Here is a 21201-nt window from a genome sequence, read left to right on the forward strand (position 1 = left end):
TCTAAAATGTGCAAGCATCCTACTAATTGGCAACTATTTCTTGTATAAAATACTATTAAATTACAGGATGTTTTGTTTTTCTTGTTAATTTAGCATTCATTCCCTGAGTTCACACGTAAGTTCTTGACTTTCACTTCTGTTATTATTCTTTTTTTTTTACATTTTTAGGCTTGTTTTTTTATTTGAATTCACCATACAGGTTGTATTTGAAAAACATATTAGAAATAAAAGTATCAATGTCGGTATATGGCTTTATATATATATTGAACCAAATTTAATATATCATTTTATTCTAAAAAAAAAAAACAACAACAAAAACAACTTTATGTGTTCCAAAAATATGGAAATCTACATAATTGTTGACAATTTTTTGTCTGAAATCCTACTTAATTTACCATATTTCCTTGAATTGCTGCAGGGCATATTGTATGTGCCTGTCTTGAATTACTGCCATGTCAAACTCGCTTCCCAAAATAATTAGCGCATGCTTAGTATTACCGCCTGGTCAAACTCGTGATGTCACGAGTGACACTTCACCTGTCACCGGTAATTTGAAATCGCATAAAGGGAAGAAGATTAAGAGCTATTCAGTAGGATTTAAGGTCCAAGCTTACATAACACTCACATTTTTACTGCATACCTTTGGTAAGTGCCGGAATGAGGAGAGGTTTTAAAATAATTAGCGCATGCTTACTTTTACCGCATGCCTTTGGTAAGCACAGGAGTGAGAAGAGGATTTAGATTAATTAGCGCCCCGGCGGCAATTCAAGGATATACGGTAGTTTTTTTATGTTGTCAATGTTTTGCCTAAAATGAAACTACAAACAGGAAATTACTGATATATGAAAGCATCAAGTAAGTCCAATCAAGTTGTGTTTGTTTGTTTATTTGTGTGGCGCTGCGCAGCGGCCATGGAAGCCTGCCGTTAAGACTTTTAATATTGCCTAATGACTCGTCAAAGGGCTCGTTATTTGGAGAGAGCGGCAGGGTTGACAGAAAAGGGACAAAAAGGACACAGCAGAGGCGTTTTTTATATTTGTTTTTTCTGTGACATCACCGGTCCTCTAAGCTGGCCTTTGTGGTCCATTCTCACCAGCAGGTTGTTTTCTGGTCCTCTCATTAGGACCTGATCCCAAAATTAGAAGCTCCGCATCTGGCCGTACGACGACCCTGTGTCAAGTAAATACCTGCGGTGCTTTTGGTCCAATGGAATGCAACCTTTTCTTCTACAGCTGCCATTAAAATCCTCATTTTAGTTGCTTGGAATTAGGTCAGAGGCACTTTTACCTATGGAAGATAATATGAATAGTCAGTTCCAGGGTCAAGCTGTGACCACAATAAATGTACAGCCATAAATCATAGTGATTTTTTTTTAGAATATTATTATTAGTATGTATTATGTAGATTGGACGTTTTTCAAAAAATCCACTGGAAAAGCAGATCCCATGCCAGAACACCCCTAGCAGGATAACAGTTTGATTGAAGGATAACATTTCGTGTGATTTTAAGTGCATATTTTTATATAAGTTCTTCTCTGAACAACTTAGATGTACAGAATAAGTCCCAAAAAGTTAAAGCACAAGCCAACAACACAAATAGGGTTATTCCTAGCATGACATTGTTTGGATGAACTTCAGGTTTTGTGTGACTTTTGATGCATATTTCTTCATTTATTTATTCTGATTGATGTGTAGTTTATTGTTAAAAAATACTTTTGACAGTTGGACTGCTACACTTTTTTCCCCAAGTGATTGTGTAAAATGAAACTTGTCACTGTCATACATAAAAAATTTAAAAAAACAAGTACACGAACCATAACTTGGCTAACAGCTATACTGATGCTAGTCTTTCATTTGCTATAAATGTTGCTAAAAAGTATTGCTGTCAAATGATTATTTTTAGAAATAGTATCAATCACACATTTGAATTCCTATTAATTGTACAAAATTATTCAATTGGATTTAAAAAAAACACTATGATATTTTAACACAAATATATGTCATTTATTTGCTCAAATCTTGATAATAGTTTTATGTAAAGTTCAGTTGGACTCTCTTCACTTACCTTACCACTGACGTATGCAATAAATAACCTGATCACTGACCTTACAGCAACCTGCAGCGCATTTTAGGTAATCGGAGAATGTGCGGTCTAAATAAATTGTTTGATTAAACCGAAAGCTTATAAATCTGACTGCCCTACTTAAAGCCAAAGAAAATGGAAAACTTAATCATGATTGCGGTTTAAGCTCAAAAATGTATTTTTGTTGAATTTGTGGTTTTAAGCTTACAAATGAAAAACTAACTCACTTCAGCCTAGGGTTGAGCGATACATCGATATATACGGTATATCGCAGGTTTGTCTCTGTGCGATATAGAAAACGACTATATCGTAATATTCGATTATATGTTCTCACATCGTTGCTTTTAGCTGTGGGCATTACATTACTGGCGTTTCTCACTCCTTCTCGTCCCTCATTCTCACAGATACGGAAAAAAAGCCCGCCTTCTTACATACGTCACAAACTCTCGCGAGTCTAGCGTCATAGCTCTCGCCGAGAGCTAACGTTAGCATGGCTAACGTTAGCTGAGGCAGGTCGAGTTGCCTTTAGCTGCGTGCATTACACAACAGGCGTTTCTCACTCCTTCTCGTCCCTCATTCTCACAGATACGGAAAACAAGCCCGCCTTCTTACATACGTCACATACTCTCGCGAGTCTAGCGTCATAGCTCTCGCCGATCAGAGAGGTAGCAGCATGGCTAACGTTAGCTGAGGCAGGTCAAGCAAGCGGAGCTTGAGACAATACAAGAGAGAGATGGTGCGAAACTTATCACAAATGGAGGAAGAATAATAAATGCCCAACATAAGGAGCAGGGGATCCATCATCTGGCGGTGGTTTGGCTCCAAGTGGGAAGATATTCAGCAGACAACAGCAATATGCTGTTCAATGTATATACTCTGATTATTAACCTGTATTATGCTGATAGTATATATTTGTACCATGAATTGATTAACGTGGACCCCGACTTAAACAAGTTGAAAAACTTATTCGGGTGTTACCATTTAGTGGTCAATTGTACGGAATACGTACTGTACTGTGCAATCTACTAACAAAAGTATCAATCAATCAATGCAAAGTATGCAGCAGAAGTGTTACTACAAAAAGATAGCAACACTATTAATTTGTTCTTTCATTTAAAAAGTCACCCGTGAGAGAATGAAGAGTATTTAATGATCACAGTTTTGGTCCAATTGACTTAGTTGTGATTTCCCTCTCTGCATGAAAGTTTAAAATGAGCATATATTAATGCAGTATGAAGAAGAATGTTTGAATGTAGACACATAGAATCGTCATACTGCTGTGATTATATGAATCAAGTGTTCATTCAAGGCCAAGGCAAAATATCGTAACATATATCGTATATCGTGATATGGCATAAAAATATTGGGATATTAATAAAAGCCAATATCGCCCAGCCCTACTTCAGCCTTCCAAAAGTAAACAATGACTAACTCTGAAGGTATGCCTATGTAAAAGATCTCAAATTTTTTGAATATGGTATATGACTCACAAAGTCACATTACAACACAAATGACCACAAATGCCCCTTTTTCACTGCAGCCGTTACAGAGCCAGTTCGGAGTAAGATTTCAGTTATTTTGTTTCCATTACCGTCACATATGAAGTTGCCGCCCACTTCTGAGTTTTTTAGTTTGACTCTCTAAGGTTCTCATAGTCATCATTGTCACCGACGTCCCACTGGGTCATTATTGTCACCGATGTCCCACTGGGTGTGAGTTTTCCTTGCCCTTATGTGGGCCTACCGAGGATGTCGTGGTGGTCTGTGCAGCCCTTTGAGACACTAGTGATTTAGGGCTATATAAGTAAACATTGATTGATTGATGATTGACTCTGTCTGCACATCCGCCCTGGACCAAGGAGCAAATAGGTTTAAGAAATGCACATATTAGCATGAACTGTCTGAGGTCCCTCCTCTCTGAGTTACCACCATATCATGGTAAGGGAGTTTGCATGTTTTTGGCAGCCAAGTTGTCAGGAGTTCTATGCCCCAGGTAGGGTCCCCCAAGACTAACAGTTCCTAGGTAAGAGACCAGACAAAGAGTAGCGCAAAAGACCTTATGTCAAGACAAGACCCTCTGGCGATGGAGCTCGATGGCAAGGGCCTGGTGACTTGTTGCCTCCCGGCTCAGAGCCTGCATGTTGGAGTTCAACCCATTAGATAAGAGGGTTGAAACAACGCCCCCCAGTCTCCCAGCAAGAGACTGGGGGACGGGCCCTGACAGTTCTTTGCGTTTATCTGCCAAACAGAAGTTCAGAATACAGGATCTTTGTTGATTCCCAAGACGTAGTGATCGTCAACTGGTTTTGAGTAGTGGACCCGTTTTTTAGTGGGTCGCGGGCTATTGTCTTAAAAAAACCCATTAAAAGATATGTTGTCTGTGAATGTATCTTGTGTTCCTACTGTATCCATTGACATGATTTCACCATGAGGTGCTTGCCATGTTTCTACGCAACTTTGTAGAGCTTCAGTTGAGGGGGAACGACATTAGATTTAACGTGCCGTCCACTGCTTAGGGAATGATTCAGGTGGTAATCAAGGGCAGTCTTGGTGGCAGGGTGTGGATGAGATCCACCTGGAATTCCTTAAGATGCTGGATGCTGCTGTGAGGCTGTCTTGCTTTACAAGAGTCTGCAGCTTCGCATGGACATCAGTAGCCTGATTGGACTGGCAGACTGGGCTGCTGGTTCCCCTTTTTAGAAGGCGTACCTGAGGGTGCGTGCCAACTATTGTGGCATTACACTCCAGTGACTTTCCTGGGGAGGTGTTTACGGCACGTCTGACCGGTAGGAAACCTCAGGAATACCCAGTACAATTTGGAGAAACTACAGGCCTGATCTACTAAGGGTTTGCATGCTCTCTGGCACTCATCGAGGGTGGACGCTATGGAGGTTTTTATCCTTGGACTCCGTCTGGACCCCTCCTGAGGGTCTAGCCTTGGACTGATATTTTTTTACTTCCCCCCCCCTCTCCCAATGTCACCCTTTTATCACCTTTTTAATGAGCACTGTAAGTGGCTGATCCGTTGGTGGTCTCGTCTTGTCCCCCCCTGTAACGTATGTCTGCTCTTAGCGGGACTGTGCCGAAAATGAAATTTCGTTGTACTTGTGCAATTTTGTTGTACTTGTGCAATGACAATAAAGATCTATCCTATCTTATCCTTCTAAAATACGTTCCTGTGATCCAGGAACAATCCATAAATTTGTCACAGCATTTTATTGGGTCAAATGGGGGCGGCATGGCGTAGTGGGTAGAGCGGCCGTGCCAGAAACCTGAGTTGCAGGTCCGCTTCCCACCTATTGACATCCAAAATCGCTGCCGTTGTGTCCTTGGGCAGGACACTTCACCCTTGCCCCCGGTGCCGCTCACACTGGTGAATGAATGATGAATGAATGGATTGGTGGTGGTCGGAGGGGCCGTAGGCGCAAATTGGCAGCCACGCTTCTGTCAGTCTACCCCAGGGCAGCTGTGGCTACTGATGTAGCTTACCACCACCAGGTGTGAATGAATGATGGGTTCCCACTTCTCTGTGAGCGCTTTGAGTATCTAACAATAGAAAAGCGCGATATAAATCTAATCCATTATTATTATTATTATTATTATTAAATAATGCTGTTACTAAAAATGCAGTGTTAAAAATCAAAACGGGTGAATTCCAGAGCCGGCCCAAGGCATAAGCGAACTAAACACTTGCTTAGGGCCCCGCGGCCACCAGGGGCCCCCCTAAAGTAATTAACAAAAAATTTGTATTTTTTATTTTTTGCATGTACGAGTCTGACTGATGATTTCTAAATGATCAAAGATATATTATTGTACAAAAACACAATTTACTACAGTAGTAAATTTATATGTGTTTATAAACCGTTATCTAGTAACTATGTTCATTAATATTATTTAAGTATTTGATTGATATTTAATTTAATTATGTTGGTTTTTGTACAATTGAATTTGTTCCTTTTTATATATATTCAAGTGATTTTATTGTTGCACTTTATTGTTTTTCTTGCACTACGAATTATTTTTGTACAATGCTGTTTCAGGTTTTTGTTACCAAAAGTAATAAAGTGAATCAGAATCAGCTTTATTGTCCAGTTATGTTTAACACACATGGAATTTAACTTCAGTAGACTGTGCTCTCTTTGTACAAAGTAAACATTAAATATGAACAATTAACTAAAAATATAAACTAGTAATTAAAGACTAATATGTACAAGACTGATGAGACAAGATGACACTTTTACTGTAAATACAAAGTTTTATCACTTGGACTGTTCAACCCCAGGCCACTCTTGTAGCTGGTGTATGAATGATCAACAATCAATATTATGGGCAGAAATAGAGGGCCCCAAAATCAAATTTTGCTTAGGCCCCCAGGGAGGCTTGGGCCGGCACAATATATAAAGAGCATGAGTCTAATTCTCGGGGCATAACGATAGACAGTAAATTATCATAAGAAAAAACACATGAGCAATATTATTGCATAAATGGGTGACGGCATGAGAAGACACTTTTCTGCATCCAAATATTATGAACTTTGCAATCAAACATAAGTATTAACATATTTTTACAATGACCCAGCACTTTGGTCGACTGCCATCGCAGCAATGCAAAATCGACTACTTGTGCAATTTATAACTTATGCAAAACACAGCTGGTCATGTCGCTCTTCTGCAGCTAATGGGGAACCCAATAAATAAACTCACTGTAAATGTTGTCCACAAATCTTGAATGAATTCTGAATGGCACTTAAGTTAAATTCTTTTGTAATTAATCTGTTAAATTTTTTTCCTACCCCTAACCGAGGTCTGTGTGATATTCAAACTTCCAATATATATACAGTGGGGCAAAAAAGTATTTAGTCAGCCACCGATTGTGCGAGTTCTCCCACTTAAAATAAAGACTGGGGTCTGTAATTTTCATCATAGGTACACTTCAACTGTGAGAGACAGAATGTGAAAAAAAATCGAGGAATTCAAATTATAGGAATTTTAAAGAATTTATTTGTAAATTATGGTGGAAAATAAGTATTTGGTCAACCATTCAAAGCTCTCACTGATGGAAGGAGGTTTTGGCTCAAATTCTCACGATACATGGCCCCATTCATTCTTTCCTTAACACAGATCAATCGTCCTGTCCTCTTAGCATAAAAACAGCCCCAAAGCATGATGTTTCTACCCCCATGCTTCACAGTAGGTATGGTGTTCTTGGGATGCAACTCAGTATTCTTCTTCCTCCGAACACGAGGAGTTGAGTTTATACCAAAATGGATACATGGATGATACAGCAGAGGATTGGGAGAATGTCATGTGGTCAGATGAAACCAAAATAGAATTTTTTGGTACAAACTCAACTCGTCATGTTTGGAGGAAGAAGAATACTGAGCTTAATCCCAATAACACCATACCTACTGTGAAGCATGGGGGTGGAAACATCATGCTTTGGGGCTGTTTTTCTGGTAAGGGGACAGGACGATTGATCCGTGTTAAGGAAAGAATGAATGGGGCCATGTATCGTGAGAATTTGAGCCAAAACCTCCTTCCATCAGTGAGAGCTTTGAATGGTTGACCAAATACTTATTTTCCACCATAATTTACAAATAAATTATTTAAAATACCTACAATGTGAATTCCTGGATTATTATTTTCACATTCTGTCTTTCACAGTTGAAGTGTACCTATGATGAAAATTACAGAGCTCTGTCATCATTTTAAGTGGGAGAACTTACACAATCTGTGGCTGACTAAATACTTTTTTGCCCCACTGTATATCACATTCTCACATTCTTCTCCAAAGCCAAGGGAAAGAAAAACTCACACAAGCACGCTTTGGTTTGACCTACTAGTTTGTGCAACTTAACCAATTTATTTATTATTGTAAGCAGTTTATTGTGTTGTAGATTTTTTTTTGGATTTTTTTTTCTGCTGTAAAATGAAGCCATTTTGTGTAAAATGTTAGAAAACAATAGAACAAACTTACTTTCTTATATTTGATAATGGTTTATGCTTGCTGTATGGTAACTATACATAGTCTGCTCATGTTGTGTTGTATATGTATACAGTATATATCATAGGGAGCATGAATGCAGTATATAATATACGTGCAACTTTTACACATTTTGGTGCAATTCTGTTGACATTGTAGGTGATTTGATGCATTTGTTGTCCGACTATCTAAAATAATTTGTGTTGTATGTATGTTTCTAATGGAATTGTCAATCAAATTGCGTAACGTGTGCACTTTATTGTAAATTGGTTTTGCAATTTAACAAGTAAGACTTTTTTTGCCATTGTAAAATTAAGCTCACCGCGACAAACACATTGATGTTATGTTGCTGTAAAGTAACATCAAAGGACGCAATCATATGTTATTAATTTTGTTTTTAGCGCTTCAAATAAAACATGGTCCATTCTCATGCTCGCTAAAGACGATTTTGACCAAAAGTCAGTGCATTACAATCAGATAAAACCTGCAAACATTTCAGAGATGACACACCATCCAAGCTGATAAAGACATCACGTTTATCTCTGAGGCAGGAAGAGCTTTAGAAAAGTTCCCATTTAAACAAAAAATGATTTTATCTAACCCCTTCTTTGTTCCCACTTATGATCAGCACTTGTATTATTGAATGTTCCTCTTTTTATCACACTTTAATCTGCTGAAGCCAGTCCCTACTTGTCAATGGACTTGTGTAGTATCTGTTCATGTCCCCCACAAGCTTTGAACCACATCCATTTCTTCAAAATAACTTTATTTGAATCCAATTATTACATTTAACTTAAAAAATGGTTTCATACAAAATGTACACTTCAGTCAATAGAAAAGTTACATATAGACAAGTTTTTGGAGGATTTCATACAAACATGTCACTTTAATTAGTAGAAAAGTAACTCAGACAGATTTGTGTAGGATTTCACACAGAAAGTACACCTTAATAAGTAAAAAAGTTACACAAAGACAAACTTTAGTTTGATTTTTTTACAAGTTACCTAAAATTGTAGAAAGGTTCCATACAGATATATTTGAGTAGGATTTCATACAAAAAACACTTAAAATAGTACAAAAGTTACATATTAACACAATTAAGTAGGATTTGATATAAAAAGTGCACTTAAAAGAGTACAAAGTGCTGTATATATAGACATTCTTTAGTAGGGTTTCATACAGAAAGTGCAACAAAAACAGTACAAATGTCACATAAAAATGCTTTTTACTGGGATTTCAGACAAACAGACACCTAAAATGGTAGAAAACTTACAGACATAGTTTGAGTAGGATTTCATACAAATATTACACTTGAAATAGTAGAAAAGTTATATATTGATACATTTTTAGTCAAAATAACACTTAATATAGTGGAAAACAGATTTTAGGAGGATTTCATTGAAAAAGTACAGCTAAAATAGTAGAAAAGCGATATATGGACCAATTTTTAATAATATTTCATACAAAAAGTACAACTAAAATAGTCGAAAAATTACATACAGATTGATTTTTGTGGTAATTCAAGCAAAAAGTTCATCTAAGATAGTGGAAAAGTTACACAGATTGATTTTAGCAAAATTTTGTGCAAAAAGTACATATTTACTAGTCAAAGTTACATATAGATTGATTTTAGTAGTATTTCATACAAAAAATACAACTAAAATGGTCGAAAAGTTACATATAGATTGATTTTAGTAGTATTTCATACAAAAAGTACAACTAAAATAGGCAAAAAGTTACACGGATTGACTTTTAGCAGAATGTTGTGCAAAAAGTACACATTTAAAAGTCAAAGTTACATATAGTTTGATTTTAGTAGTATTTCATACGAAAAGTACAACTAAAATAGGCAAAAAGTTACACAGATTGACTTTTAGCAGAATGTAGTGCAAAAAGTACACATTTAAAAGTCAAAGTTACATGTAGATTGATTTTAGTAGTATTTCATAAAAAAGTACAACTAAAATAGTCGAAGAGTTACCCATGGATTGATTTTAGTCTAATTTCATGCACAAGGTACATCTTAAACAGTTGAAAAGTTACACATAGATTGTGTTTAGTAGGATTTCATACAAAAAGTACACAATGCTTCACGTCAGTTAATGACTTAATGCACATTTCCTCTTTCCTAAGAGCTAAGAGGATTTGGGCTTTATCCCCAAATTTGACAAATTCCCTCCCTTTAAAGCACGCTTTGATCCTCTCGCACACACAGGGGGTACGAAGGTCCCTCCACGCCCCCTCAAAAAGGGTGGGTGGACCCCTCTTAGAGAATTGTTTTTTGGTCCAGCTGTGACTAGGCTGCAACATCTAATCCCTGATGTCGTCAACTCAATGCACGCACTTTTTTTTGTCCTATTATTTTGTGAACGGGAGGGGACAACCTCCGGGCCGACTGAGGTTGGAGGGCCAGCCTTTGTAGAACGAAACAACACACAGCAGCACGGCGCTTCCTCAAAATGAGATGAAAGCCTGAGTAAAGGGACGAAAAGCCGAATAAATCAAAGCCTGATGAATGTTGGAGTGGACGGCCCTGGTGGTTGCAGGGGGTGTTCTTGGGTCTATTCCACTTAATAACACAGGTGCAAATGCAGGTAAATTGCACTTTTAGCTCCCCTGCTGGCACTGACACCGCCTCCTATAAATATCCTCCTTTGCCCGATTTGGTCGGTTACATCTTGCTGGATTACGATCAAATAGTTGCAATAGTCTGTCAGTTAAGCGGGCCAACACGACACAGAGTTTAGCACGCTACTTGATAGCAAAACCGGTCCTAACTTATATTACCACAATTAGATAAACAAACAAAGCACAGCTATTGTTTTTTCCACAATATCGCACAGTCGACATCTGATTTTAAGGCTTGCATTTTTGTGTTGTCAGGTTACTCACAGGTGAAATTTGATAGTCTTGTTTCCAGTTAAGCTACCTCAGTCAGCCCAAGTTAACAACGTGTGAAATCCACTTGGCACTAAGTCCCATAAAAGGACATTTAGGTCACGGAGCTCAAAAGAAAGAAAATTACGTGCTGCCGTAATGCAGTGCTAACATTTGGTGGTTATTGTATTAGCAGTTAGTGTAAAATGTAATGATGGCGTATTTATTAAGCACGTGAAAATGTTGCATTCTTTTGCACAATGGTGAAGTGAAGTGAATTATATTTATATAGCGCTTTTCTCTAGTGACTCAAAGTGCTTTACATAGTGAAACCCAATATCTAAGTTACATTTAAACCAGTGTGGGTGGCACTGGGAGCAGGTGGGTAAAGTGTCTTGCCCAAGGACACAACGGCAGTGACTAGGATGGCGGAAGCGGGGATCGAACCTGGAACCCTCAAATGGCTGGCACGGCCTCTCTACCAACCCAGGTATACCGATAAAGCTATCCTAAATAGCATGTTAGCATTGATTCGCTTGAAGTCATGCACTCCACACAAGTCAATAACATCAACAAAGCTCACATTTGTGCATTCACACACAGCATAAATAGTTTGTTGGACAAAATGAGACAAAGACAAAGTGGCATAAAACGAGAAAATTGTACATGTAACAAACTCCGGTGAGTTCAAGGACTGCCAAAATTAGTAGGACAAAACGGTCCTCGCCAAATACTCTCATTAAAAAAAGCATGTTTAGTATAAATAGTGGGATTGTCATCCAAGAGAAACCCTATTAAAACAAAAATATATTTTTTCCCCATCTTTTTCTCTTTTCATACATTTTTGAAAAGCTCCAGGGAGCCACTAAGGAGGCACTAAAGAGCCGCATGCAGCTTTAGAGCCACAGGTTGCAGACCCCTGCTCTAACCACTAAGTCACTGAGCAGGTGTAGGTGTGGGGGACTCACTGGTGAAACCTCTATTAAATGTGTAAAAATATGTTACGCAAATGTTGGATTTTGTACGAACAGTAATGTGCTTTGTAAAATTCCACATATAGTATTTCCCATAGAACTTGAAAAATGGTTTCTCTCTTCTTGGTAAAACAATTTATGCCAGAAAAGTCTGGTACTACAAAATCCTTTGTCTATTTTGACTAAAACAAGATGTTTTATTGATGATATTTTCATCACTAGCTATCATTACGTATATGTATTGTTGCAGTTGATAGAGGTAAATTATTGGTATTGTTCATTATCAGTAGCGCTCTCTCTATTGTTATTTGTAATGCTCCATTTGTTGTGTAAATGTGCTCATTGGCATTTCTGTATTATTATTTATTTCGCTAACTGCTTCTTTGCTATCAATTTTACCATTTGTACATATCGTATGTGCTGATGTTGCCCTATTGTTGTTATTGTTGTTTGCTGTTGTTTTTGTCTCCCTATCTAATCCCCACAATTTCCCCCTCCATTTTCCTTTTTTTCCTCTTTCCATCCCCTCCTGCTACAGCCCGGCTGCACCGAATGATAATATAAATACATTTAATAAAGTCAAATACATATAAGACAACAAGAAAAGTATCCTACACTTCTCCTTTGTAAAGGAAATCTGAACAGCCTATATGGGCAACTACATCAACTATATGATTTGCCTGAGAAGCTGGACAGGACAAAAAAAATAAAATAAAAACAACAAAAGAACAACATTTTTTGGAGGAAAAAATATATATACAGTATAGTTCTCTACTTTTAGAATGGATTTTTTTTTTTTCCCCCTAAAAGTTGCAAATTAGGTGGAACACTATTAAATGTATTGGTTATTGTTGGTAAAAACAACAACAAAAAATAGAAAGTTGTACTTTTATGACGTCATGCAATTTTTGCTGAAATAGTTAGTAATTATGTGGAAAGTTATAAAATGTGGTGGTCATATGTGGCAAAAATTTAATTTGTGAGCTAGATGAAAATTAATGATTAAAAAACCCAATGCTGGACAAGTCACAATTAAGTGGATAAAACAAACAAAAACAATGTTAAGCTATAATGATTAGCACAAACTGTGGTCGTTTTCTGCTCACAGCTAGTTTTTTTTTTTGTTCTAAAAAATACATTTTTAATCATTAAGGAGTTGGGGTGTAACGTTACTGTAGATACCGTAGTATTGTGGTGTCAAAGTCTTCACAATAATGCCGTGACGCATGATGCATCAAACAAAAACTTGGTGTGTAGTTTTTTCCTGGCGCTTTAGCGTTGACCGGGTCTGAAAATAAACCACATCTCCCAGAATCCTCGGCGCAGCACAATCGACAAGGTGGGGGCGTGGAGCGCTGTAAGCAGGAAGTGAAGTGTGTTCGTAGTCCATGAGAGGAACTGTTTGTTTGTTTTTTTGTCAAGGATCCTGCCAAGAGTTAGAACTGGTCCATCATTCCACGACCAGGATGAAAAACACACTGCTTCTCCTGGACTTAAGGTTCAACTATCTCCTCTCTAGTACAACTGAATAAACCTTACCGGGTAGGCTGAGAAGTGTGATCCCACGATAGCAGTAATAGTAGATTTTAAAAAGAGGAACCACTACCTCAGTCAGCCAATCCAGAGGCACCTCCTCCGATTTCCACACAATTTTGCAGAGCTTTTTCCACCAAGACAGTCCCACATCCTCCAGAGCCTTAAGGAACTTTGGCGAATCTCATCCACCGGGGGCCCTGCCACCAAGGTGATTTTAAACCAGCTCTGCAACCTCTGTCACAGAATTGCTTCAACGCCATCCAGCTGTTGGTTTCCATGGCTTCTCTGAAATCTTCCCTTGCCCGAGTTTTTGCCTCTGTGACTGCCAAAGTCGCACACCACCGGGCCTGACAGTACCTGTCTGCTGCCTCCGGAGTCCCACGGGCCAAAAGCACCCGATAGGACTCATTTTTCAGCTTGACGGCATCCCTGTTGCTGGTTTCTGAAATTACCACCATGACCGGTTCTAATTAACTTGTGGCCATAGCTCTGATCGGCCACCACAATAAAGGCACGGAACATGGTCCACTCTGACTTGTCCAGTGCCTCCCTTGTGACATGTTCAAAGTTCTTCCGGAGGTGGGAATTGAAACTCTGGCTGATGGGAGGCTTTGCTACACATTCCAACAGACAGTCACAATTTGTTTGCGCCTGCCAGGTCTGACCGGAATCCTCCCCTTACATCGGAGCCAACTCACCACCAGGAGAGAAAGTAACCCTCTCTTCACCCGAGTGTCCAAAACATGAGATTGCAAATACCATGACACAACCACATATTCGATCATCGAACTGCGGTGTAGGGTGTCCTGGTGCCAAGTGAACATATGGACACCCCTATGTTTGAACAGGGTGTTTGTTCTGAATAATCTGTGACAAGCACAAAAGTCCAATAACAAAACAAAACTTGGGTTTAGATCTGGGCGGCTGTTCATTTCCATGTCTCGCTGTCACTGCCAACGTGAGTGTTGAAGTGCCCCAGCAGAACAAGGGATTTACCTGAGGGAGCACTCTCTAGCACTCCCTCTAGTGAATCCAAAAAGGGTAGATACTCTGAACTGCTGTTTGGTGTTCAAGCACAAACAACAGTCAAGACCGGTCCCCCCACCCGGAGGCTGAGGGAAGCTACACTCTCGTCTACTGGATTAAACTCCAACGTACAGGCTTTGAACCGGGGGGCAACAAGAATTAACAGCCCGTCGCCTCTAACTGCATGCAACGCCAGAGTGGAAGAGTCTAGCCCCTATTGAGAGAACTGGTTCCAGAGCCATTGTTGTGCGTTGAAGTGGGTCCGATTAGATGCCGCAGAAGTTCTTCACCAGCTCAGGCTACTTCGCCCTCAGGTATGTGATGTTCTACGTCCCAAGAGCTAGCTTCTGTAGATAAATAGATAGATAGTACTTTATTGATTCCTTCAGGAGAGTTTTTTCAGGAAAATAATTTTTTTTTTTTTAAAAAGTAGTCGAGGATCCGACCGCCAAGGGCCCTGTCTACACATTTCATCCAACCTCTATGCCCCCTCCTATGAGTGGTGAACCCATTGGACGGGGGACCCATGTTTCTTCTTCTGGCTGTTCAGTTGGCACTCGCCATCGAGCCCCACCTCTAGGCCTGGCTCTAAAGGGGGGCCCCCACTGACCCGCGTCTGGGCAAGGGAAATCTGGGTCCTTCATTTTGTCTTTCTATGGAGGTGTCTTCAAGCTGCTCTTTGTCTAATCCCATACCTAGGACCTGTTTGTCTTGGAAGACTCCACCAAGGGTCACTTCAACATAAGGACACTCAAACTATACGCATATTTTATACATATATATATATATATATATATATATATATATATATATATATATATATATATATATAGCGAGAGTCCCATCCATAGTGGAGCCAGCAGGAAACCATCCCGAGCGGAGGCGGATCAGCAGCGCAGAGATGTCCCCAACCGATACACAGGCGAGCGGTCCAACCTGGGTCCCGACTCTGGATGAGCGGTCCATCCTGGGTCCCGACTCTGGACAGCCAGTACTTCATCCATGGCCACCGGACCTGTGTCCCCTGCTCAACGCTTCCACAAGGGAGAGGGGGGCAAAGGAGGAAAAGAAAAGAAACGGCAGATCAACTGGTCTAAAAAGGGGGTCTATTTAAAGGCTAGAGTATAAAAATGAGTTTTAAGATGAGATGCTTCTACTGAGGTAGCATCTGGAACTGTTACCGGGCTGGCATTCCAGAGTACTGGAGCCAGAATGGAAAACGCTCTATAGACCGCAGAATTTTTTTGGGCTCTGGGAATCACTAATAAGCCGAAGTCCTTTGAACGCAAATCGAGGTTAGGTCTTTTAAGGAGAGGATGAATAACCGCTTTTTTGAGTGCTAGGGGAACCGTGCCAGAGGAAAGTGATAAGTTTATAATATTTAGCACTGATGGAGCTAATAATACAAAGAGCTCCTTGATAAGTTTCCCAGGAAGTGGGTCAAGTAAACATGTTGTTTGTTTTATTCCATTTACACGTTGTAACAATTCCTCTAATGTTATTTCATCAAAACGAGAGAAACTATTTTGGAGGGCAGTATCCGCCGTATATACATATACATATATATATATATACATATATATATATAAATATACATATATATATACATATATATATATATAATGTATGGTGTGAAACTCACCACACCTCACTGATATGTTTGTTAATGCAAGATGTTTAGGTCAATGTTTGGCTAAGTTGGGGTTGTTTTGTGGTTTTAGCCCACCTTTGTGGACACGCTTCCAGACAAGTTCACCTGCGGAATGCGACACTCGCACTTCATTGAGGCTGGTTTATAAACATTCATGTTTACCGGAGCATAAACGTTTAAAACCCATAGAGATTTCACACTAAGACAATGCTGGAATTCCAGAAACGACTCAAGCATTGGAAAGATAGAACGTTCAAATCTCCGTTTGGAAATCTTTGTGTGGAGATTGCATTTTTCACCTCGTGTGTGGAAGTTTTTTTCTCTGGCTGTTGAATGTGAGGATAACTGAAGACTTGAATTTGCGCATAAGCGTGAGTGTGAAAGAGTGTTTGTCTTTTTGTGTCCTGTGACTGGTAAGTGACCAGTCCAGGATCCTTAAGTCAGCTGGGATAGGCTGCAGACACGCAATATACAAACCCCGTTTCCATATGAGTTGGGAAATTGTGTTAGATGTAAATATTAACGGAATACAATGATTTGCAAATCATTTTCAACCCATATTCAATTGAATGCACTACAAATACAACATATTTGATGTACAAACTCATAAACTTAATTTTTTTTTTGCAAATAATAATTAACTTAGAATTTCATGGCTGCAACACATGCCAAAGTAGTTGGGAAAGGGCATGTTTACCACTGTGTTACATCACCTTTTCTTTTAACAACACTCAATAAAAGTTTGGGAACTGAGGAAACCAATTGTTGAAGCTTTGAAAGTGGAATTCTTTCCCATTCTTGTTTTATGTAGAGCTTCAGTCGTTCAACATTCCGGGGTCTCCGCTGTCGTATTTTACGCTTCATAATGGGCTTCACGGTGGCAGAGGGGTTAGTGCGTCTGCCTCACAATACGAAGGTCCTGCAGTCCTGGGTTCAAATCCAGGCTCGGGATCTTTCTGTGTGGAGTTTGCATGTTCTCCCCGTGAATGCGTGGGTTCCCTCCGGGTACTCCGGCTTCCTCCCACTTACAAAGACATGCACCTGGGGATAAGTTGATTGGCAACACTAAATTGGCCCTAGTGTGTGAATGTGAGTGTGAATGTTGTCTGTCTATCTGTGTTGGCCCTGCGATGAGGTGGCGACTTGTCCAGGGTGTACCCCGCCTTCCGCCCGATTGTAGCTGAGATAGGCGCCAGCGCCCCCCGCGACCCCGAAAGGGAATAAGCGGTAGAAAATGGATGGATGGATGGATGGATGGATGGATGGAATGTGCCACACATTTTCGATGGGAGACAGGTCTGGACTGCAGGCGGGCCAGGAAAGTACCCGCATTCTTTTATTATTAAACCACGCTGTTGTAACACGTGCTGAATGTAGCTTGGCATTGTCTTGCTGAAATAAGCAGGGGCGTCCATGAAAAACACGGCGCTTAGATGGCAGCATACGTTGTTCCAAAACCCGTATGTACCTTTCAGTATTAAAGGTGCCTTCACAAATATGTAAGTTACCCATGCCTTGGGCACTTATGCACCCCATACCATCACAGATGCTGGCTTTTGAAATTTGCGTCGATAACAGTCTGGATGGTTCGCTTCCCGTTTGCTCCGGATGACATGATGTCAAATATTTCCAAAAACAATTTGAAATGTGGACTCGTCAGACCACAGAACACTTTTCCACTTTGCATCAGTCCATCTTAGATGATCTCGGGCCCAGAGAAGTCGGCGGCGTTTCTGGATGTTGTTGATAAAGGGCTTTCACTTTGCATAGTAGAGCTTTAACTTGCACTTACAGATTTAGCGACAAACTGTATTTAGTGACAGTGGTTTTCTGAGGTGTTCCTGAGCCCATGTGGTGATATCCTTTAGAGGTTGATGTCTGTTTTTGATACAGTGCCATCTGAGGGATCGAAGGTCACGGTCATTCAATGTTGGTTTTCGGCCATGCCGCTTACGTGGATTGATTTCTCCAGATTCTCTGAACCTTTTGATGATATTATGGACCGTAAATGTTGAAATCCCTAAATTTCTTGCAATTGCACTTTGAGAAACGTTGTTCTTAAACAGTTTGACTATTTGCTCACGCAGTTGTGGACAAAGGGGTGTACCTCGCCCCATCCTTTCTTGTGAAAGACTGAGCATTTTCTGGGAAGCTGTTTTTATACCCAATCATGGCACCCACTTGTTCCCAATTAGCCTGCACACCTGTGGGATGTTCCAAATAAGTGTTTGATGAGCATTCCTCAACTTTATCAGTATTTATTGCCACCTTTCCCAACTTCTCTGTCACGTGTTGCTGGCATCAAATTTTAAAGTTAATAATTATTTGCAAAAAAAAAATGTTTATCAGTTTGAACATCAAATATGTTGTCTTTGTAGCATATTCAACTAAATATGGGTTGAAAAGGATTTGTAATCTGTTTATATTTACATCCAACACAATTTCCCAACTCATATGGAAACGGGGTTGGTAGAAAAAGATTGTAAAATACTCTTGACATTGTTCTTACAAATCCAGTAGGTTTTTAGTCAAACTCTATGATAATCTGCCAAGAATTATGGTATATAATTCACACACCAAAAAATTGAGCATCAACTATCTCATGTCAGAAACCCCAAAAAGCAAGTGTTCTTGCAATACAGTTACAAAATATGGTAAAATATGCCTTGCTAAAGCTCAAAACGTTTCTTTAAAATACTTGAAAATGTGAAAAAAATAATGATGATCATAAATCAGTCATCAGTTTCATGGTAACGTCCCATCTCTGTAAATGTGGTAATCGTAAATAACAAAGATTTATCAGATTTATCACGCAGAGTTGGACACGTTGCTTCTCACCACAGATATTCGCAGGATTCACAGATGTAATCTGCTTGTTGTGCTGCAAGCCTCAGGAAATGATGCAGTGAAGAGATTTAACGTCTACGTTGTGATTGTCGCCAAAGGACGTAACGTTGGAATGTTTCCCGTAGTTTTGTTACTAACAAACAGGCACTTACTAATATACATATTCACCATTAAATAGTTGATCATTAAAGTAACAAAGACTTAATTTAGAGTTATTTGGACACTAGGGGAACATATAAGGGTTAGGGTTAATAGTAAGCAATAATTCTGAGGTTAGAGAGGGAAAATTCTTAGTTAATGGCTTACTGGTTGTATAATAAGGCCATGCAGAATAAGGCATTAAGTACTTAATAATGACTAATTAAGAGCCAATATGTTAGGGAATAAGCGGTAGAAAGTGGATGGATTGATGGATGTTACCAATTTGCATGTTAATAAGCAACTAATTATTGTTAAATATGTGTTCTCCATAATAAAGTGTTACACAGACGTTTTATTACTATCTGTATTATATTATTAAAATGATTATTAAAAAAACTGTTCGATAAACTTTCATAATTCACTTATCGTAGATAAATATGCACAAATACAGCTGTCCCTCGCCACTTTGCACATTTAAAATTGTGTGGTTTCACTCTATCATGTTTTTTCAGAATATATTTATTGATATCATATCATGGTTCCTCGCTTTTTACCGTTTGTGTCACGATGGCGTGGATCGTTCTCCCAAGATGCAGACAGAACTCCGTAGGCAAGGTGCGGGTAAGGACATTATTTATTTCCCATAAATCATACGGGGTACAAACAAAGCTAATGTGCCCATAGCACGGGAAGCTAACGGAATAGCTAACAAGGAAAGGTAAGCATATTAACAAGAAAACAAAAGGCAAAGCTTAGATCAGGAATCAAGTGTACATGTAGGCCAGCAAAAGCACCAGACGGAGTGGGGCTAGACGATGGAATAAAATAACTCTCTGATTAGTGCCCGGGAGCAGGCGAGCATCCCGGACACGAATCAGAGGCAGCTGAGAACAATGAATAACCATGGCAACCCATGAGACACAACACAGGGGTGATGAAGCAGAACTTAAACAACAAGTGAATCAAAACGTAAACAAACTATGATCCGGGCAACGGATCATGATATGTAAATTTTATTTTGAAATGGGCCTATCCTGGCTGAACTACTGTTATCACTTCTAGAGGTACTCGAAAAGAACATGATTTATTAATGCCCTTTGACATATCAGGGCCATTTAATGATGACTTGATATGCAATTATTACATTTGTTACCCTTAATATGGGTGTATTTTGAATACAAGATATCATTTTAAAGTACCGTATTTTCCGGACCATAGGACACACCGGAGTATAAGGCGCACTGCCGATGAGCGGGTCTAGTCAGGTCTATTTCCATACAAAAGGCGCACTAAATTACATATCGCATTAGAGGGGTCATATTATTTTTATTTTTTTCTAAATTGAAAACACTATCTTGTGGTCTACATAGCATGTAATGGTGGTTCTTTGGTCAAAATGTTTCAGATTATGTTTTACAGACCATTTTTAAGCCGCTTTCTGTCAGTCACTTCAAGATGCGCCGTTTTGTTTCCGGTGTTATTTACGTGGCCCGCCTTCGACAGCGTCTTCTCCCCGTCATCTTTATTGTAGCGGTGTAGCGTGCAAGGACGGGAGTGGAAGAAGTGTTCAAAGATGGAGCTAATTGTTTTAATGACATTTAAACTTTACTTAAATCAATAACGGAGCAGCATCTCCTCATCCGGGGCTCACTAGTGCAACAACGTCGGAAATGTGTCCCGTGAAAAAAACATTTGTCCGAAACTCTTTAATAACTAAAGTTCCGTGGGTGAATTATGTAAACTCACTACACTCTTAGTTTTTAGTGTTTCCATAGCAAGATATTAAGTTGGAACTGTACGCTACTTTATATCACAAACCCCGTTTCCATATGAGTTGGGAAATTGTGTTAGATTTAAATATAAACGGAATACAATGATTTGCAAATCCTTTTCAATGCATGTTCAGTTTAATGCACTACAAAGACAAGATATTTGAAGTTCAAACTCATAAACTTTTTTTTTTGCAAATAATAATTCACTTAGAATTTCATGGCTGCAACATGTGCCAAAGTAGTTGGGAAAGGGCATGTTCACCACTGTTTTACATCACATTTTCTTTTAACAACACTCAATATACATTTGGGAA

General features: G+C 39.2%; 1 long non-coding RNA gene across 2 annotated transcripts in view; it reads right to left on the reverse strand.

Moving 5' to 3' along the window:
* Nucleotides 1-261: 261 nt before the first annotated feature.
* LOC133559847 (uncharacterized) overlaps nt 262-21201 on the reverse strand; it is a 45851-nt gene continuing 24911 nt past the window's right edge. For both annotated transcript variants that reach the window (XR_009808290.1, XR_009808289.1), the window contains exon 5: nt 262-1287. This is a non-coding gene — a long non-coding RNA (uncharacterized LOC133559847). The remainder of the gene's footprint in view (nt 1288-21201) is intronic.

Source organism: Nerophis ophidion, linkage group LG10 (assembly GCF_033978795.1).
Source record: "Nerophis ophidion isolate RoL-2023_Sa linkage group LG10, RoL_Noph_v1.0, whole genome shotgun sequence".
In the NCBI taxonomy this organism is placed as follows: domain Eukaryota; kingdom Metazoa; phylum Chordata; class Actinopteri; order Syngnathiformes; family Syngnathidae; genus Nerophis; species Nerophis ophidion.